We start from the raw sequence: 5,201 nt of genomic DNA, 5'->3' as shown, positions 1-5,201 counted from the left end.
GGGCCTTAATGGGCCATAGTGGGAAGGACCAGGAGGTGGCGCGCGCCCCTCCCAAGCCCAGTCCGAATTGGTCAAGGGGTTTGGGGCGCGGCCCCTCTCTCCCTTCCTTCCCCTCTTCCCCCCTTTCCCCCCTTCTCCTAGTTGGACTATGAAAGGAGGAAACCTACTCCAACTAGGAGTAGGAATCCTACTCCCCTGGCGCGCCCCTCCTAGGGCCGGCCTCCTCCCCCCTTGCTCCTTTATATACGGGGGCAGGGGGCACCTCTAGACACACAAGTTGATCCTCGTGATCGTTTTCTTAGCCGTGTGCGGTGCCCCCCTCCACCATAGTCCTCGATAATATTGTAGTGGTGCTTAGGCGAAGCCCTGCGACAGTAGAACATCAAGATCGTCACCACGCCGTCGTGCTGACGGAACTCTTCCCCGACACTTTGCTGGATCGGAGTCCGGGGATCGTCATCGAGCTGAATGTGTGCTAGAACTCGGAGGTGTCGTAGTTTCGGTGCTTGATCGGTCGGGCCGTGAAGACGTACGACTACATCAACCGCGTTGTCATAACGCTTCCGCTGTCGGTCTATGAGGGTACGTAGACTACACTCTCCCCTCTCGTTGCTATGCATCACCATGATCTTGCGTGTGCGTAGGAAATTTATTGAAATTACTACGTTCCCCAACAGTGGCATCCGAGCCAGGTTTTATGCGTAGATGTCATATGCACGAGTAGAACACAAGTGAGTTATGGGCGATATAAGTCATACTGCTTACCAGCATGTCATACTTTGGTTCGGCGGTATTGTTGGATGAAGCGGCCCGGACCGACATTACGCGTATGCTTACGCGAGACTGGTTCTACCGACGTGCTTTGCACACAGGTGGCTGGCAGGTGTCAGTTTCTCCAACTTTAGTTGAACCGAGTGTGGCTACGCCCGGTCCTTGCGAAGGTTAAAACAGCACCAACTTGACAAACTATTGTTGTGGTTTTTGATGCGTAGGTAAGAACGGTTCTTGCTAAGCCCATAGCAGCCACGTAAAACTTGCAACAACAAAGTAGAGGACGTCTAACTTGTTTTTGCAGGGCATGTTGTGATGTGATATGGTCAAGACGTGATGAAATATAAGTTGTTGTATGAGATGATCATGTTTTGTTGAGTTATCGGCAACTGGCAAAATCCTTATGGTTGTCTCTCTATTGCATAAGATGCAAGCGCCCAATAATTGCTTTACTTTATCGCTATGCGATAGCAATAGTTGCAAGAGCAATTGTTGGCGAGACGACCACGTGACGACACATTGATATAGATCAAGATGATGGAGATCATAGTGTCATGCCGGTGACGATAGAGATCATGACAGTATTTTGGAGATGGAAATCAAAGGCGCAAGATGATGATGGCCATATCATGTCACATATTTTGATTGCATATGATGTTTATCTTTTATACATCTTATTTTGCTTAGTTTGACGGTAGCATTTTAAGATGATCTCTCACTAATTATCAAGAAGTGTTCTCCCTGAGTATGCACCGTTGCGAAAGTTCTTCGTGCTGATACACCACGTGATGATCGGGTGTGATAGGCTCTACGTTCAAATACAACGGGTACAAAACAGTTGCACACGCGGAATACTCAGGTTATACTTGATGAGCCAAGCATATACATATATGGCCTCGGAACACGGAGACCGAAAGGTCGAGCGTGAATCATATAGTAGATATGATCAACATAGTGATGTTCACCATTGAAACTACTCCATCTCACGTGATGATCGAACATGGTTTAGTTGATTTGGATCACGTGATCACTTAGAGGATTAGAGGGATGTCTATCTAAGTGGGAGTTCTTAAGTAATATGATTAATTGAACTTAAATTTATCATGAACTTAGTCCTGGTAGTATTTTGCAAATCATGTTGTAGATCAATAGCTCGCGTTGTTGCTTCCCAGTGTTTATTTTGATATGTTCCTAGAGAAAATTGTGTTGAGAAGATGTTAGTAGCAATGATGCGGATTGGATCCGTGATCTGAGGCTTATCCTCATTGCTGCACAGAAGAATTATGTCCTTGATGCACCGCTAGGTGACAGACCTATTGCAGGAGCAGATGCAGATGTTATGAACGTTTGGCTAGCTCAATATGATGACTACTTGATAGTTTAATGCACCATTCTTAACAACTTAGAATCGGGACTTCAAAGACGTTTTGAACGTCATGGACCATATGAGATGTTCCAGAAGTTGAAGTTAATATTTCAAGCAAATACCCGAGTTGAGAGATATGAAGTCTCCAAAAAGTTCTATAGCTAAAAGATGGAGTAGAATCGCTCAACTAGTGAGCATGTGCTCAGATTGTCTGGGTACTACAATCGCTTGAATCAAGTGGGAGTTAATCTTCCAGATAAGATAGTGATTAACAGAATTCTCTAGTCACCATCACCAAGTTAGTAGAACTTCGTGATCAACTATAGTATGCAAGGGATGACGAAAACGACTCCCGAGCTTTTCATGATGATGAAATCGATGAAGGTAGAAATCAAGAAAGAGCATCAAGTGTTGATGGTTGACAAGATCACTAGTTTCAAGAAAAGGGCAAAGGGAAAAAGGGAAACTTCAAGAAAAACAGCAAGCAAGTTGCTGCTCAAGTGAAGAAGCCCAAGTCTGGTCCTAAGCCTGAGATTAAGTGCTTCTACTGCAAAGGGACTGGTCACTGGAAGCGGAACTACCCCAAGTGATTGGCGGATAAGAAGGATGGCAAAGTGAACATAAGTATATTTGATATACATGTTATTGATGTGTACTTTACTAGTGTTTATAACAACCCCTCAATATTAGATACTAGTTCACTTGCTAAGATTAGTAACTCGAAACGGGAGTTGCAGAATAAACAGAGACTAGTTAAGGGTGAAGTGACGATGTGTGTTGGAAGTGGTTCCAAGATTGATATGATCATCATCGCACACTCACTATACTTTCGGGATTAGTGTTGAACCTAAGTAAGTGTTATTTGGTGTTTGCGTTAAGCATGAATATGATTTGATCATGTTTATTGTAATACGGTTATTCATTTAAGTAAGAGAATAAATTGTTGTTCTGTTTACATGAATAAAACCTTATATGGTTACACACCCAATGAAAATGGTTCATTGGATCTCGATCGTAGTGATACACATATTCATAATATTGAAGCCAAAAGATGCAAAGTTAATAATGATAGTGCAACTTATTTGTGGCATTGCCGTTTAGGTCATATTGGTGTAAAGCGCATGAAGAAACTCCATGCTGATGGGATTTTGGAATCACTTGATTATGAATCACTTGGTGCTTGCGAACCATGCCTTATGGGCAAGATGACTAAAGACTCTGTTCTCCGGAACAATGCAGCGAGCAACAGATTTGTTGGAAATCATACATACTGATGTATGTGGTCCGATGAATATTAAAGCTCGCAACAAGTATCATTATTTTCTGACCTTCACAAATGATTTAAGCAGATATGAGTATATCTACTTGATGAAACATAAGTCTGAAAAGTTCAAAGTATTTCAGAGTGAAGTGGAAAATCATCGTGACAAGAAAATAAAGTTTCTACGATCTGATCGCAGAGACGAATATTTGAGTTACAAGTTTGGTCTTCAATTAAAACAATGTGGAATAGTTTCACAAACTCATGCCACCTGGAACACAACAACATAATGGTGTGTCCGAACGTCATAACCGTACTTTATTGGATATAGTACAATCTATGATGTTTCTTACCGATTTACCAATATCGTTTTGGGATCATGCATTAGAGACAGCTACATTCACGTTAAAAAAGGGGCACCATCTAAGTCCGTTGAGACGACACAATCTGAACTATGGTTTGGCAAGAAACCGAAGTTGTCGTTTCTTAAAGTTTGGGATTGTGATGCTTATATGAAAAAGTTTCATCCTGATAAGCTCAAACCCAAATCGGAGAAATATGTCTTCATAGGATACCCAAAGGAGACTGTTGGGTACACCTTCTATCACAGATCCGAAGGCAAGACATTCGTTGCTAAGAATGGATCCTTTCTACAGAAGGAGTTTCTCTTGAAAGAAGTGAGTGGGAGGAAAGTAGAACTTGATAAGGTAATTGTACCTTCTCCCTTATTGGAAAGTAGTTCATCACAGAAATCTGTTCCTGTGACTACTACACCAATTAGTGAGGAAGCTAATGATGATAATCATGTAACTTCAGATCAAGTTACTACCGAATCTCGTAGGTTAACCAGAGTGAGATCTGCACCAGAGTGGTACGGTAATCTTGTTCTGGAGGTCATTCTACTTGACCATGACAAACCTACGAACTATGAGGAAGCGATGATGAGCCCAGATTCCGCAAAATGGCTTGAGGCCATGAAATCTGAGATAGGATCCATGTATGAGAACAAAGTATGGACTTTGGTTGAATTACCCGTTGTTCGGCAAGCCATTGAGATTAAATGGATCTTCAAGAGGAAGACGGACGCTGATAGTAGTGTTACTATCTACAAAGCTAGAATTGTCGCAAAAGGTTTTCGACAAGTTCAAGGTGTTGACTACGATGAGAGTTTCTCACTCGTATCTATGCTTAAGTCTGTCCGAATCATGTTAGCAATTGCCGCATTTTATGAAATCTGGCAAATGGATAAACAAAACTGCATTCCTTAATGGATTTATTGTATATGATGCAACCAGAAGGTTTTGTCAATCCTAAAGGTGTTAACAAAATGTGCAAGCTCCAGCGATCCATCTATGGACTGGTGCAAGCATCTCAGAGTTGGAATATACGCTTTGATGAGTTGATCAAAGCATATAGTTTTATACAGACTTGCGGTGAAGCCTGTATTTACAAGAAAGTGATTGGGAGCACTACAACATTTCAGATAAATATATGTGAATGACATATTGTTGATCGGGAATAATGTAGAATTATTCTGCAAAGCATAAAGGAGTGTTTGAAAGGAGTTTTTTTTTAAAGAAAGACCTCGCTGAAGCTGCTTACATATTAAGCATCAAGATCTATAGAGATAGATCAAGACGCTTGATAAGTTTTTTCAATGAGTACATACCTTGACAAGATTTTGAAGTAGTTCAAAATGGAACAGTCAAAGAAAGAAGTTCTTGGCTGTCTTACAAGGTGTGAAATTGAGTAAGACTCAAAGCCTGACCACGGCAGAAGATAGAAAGAGAATGAAAGTCATTC

Source organism: Triticum dicoccoides, chromosome 7A (assembly GCF_002162155.2).
Source record: "Triticum dicoccoides isolate Atlit2015 ecotype Zavitan chromosome 7A, WEW_v2.0, whole genome shotgun sequence".
Classification (NCBI taxonomy): domain Eukaryota; kingdom Viridiplantae; phylum Streptophyta; class Magnoliopsida; order Poales; family Poaceae; genus Triticum; species Triticum dicoccoides.
The sequence above is the reverse complement of the archived record's forward strand: the minus strand, read 5'-3'. Positions refer to the sequence as shown.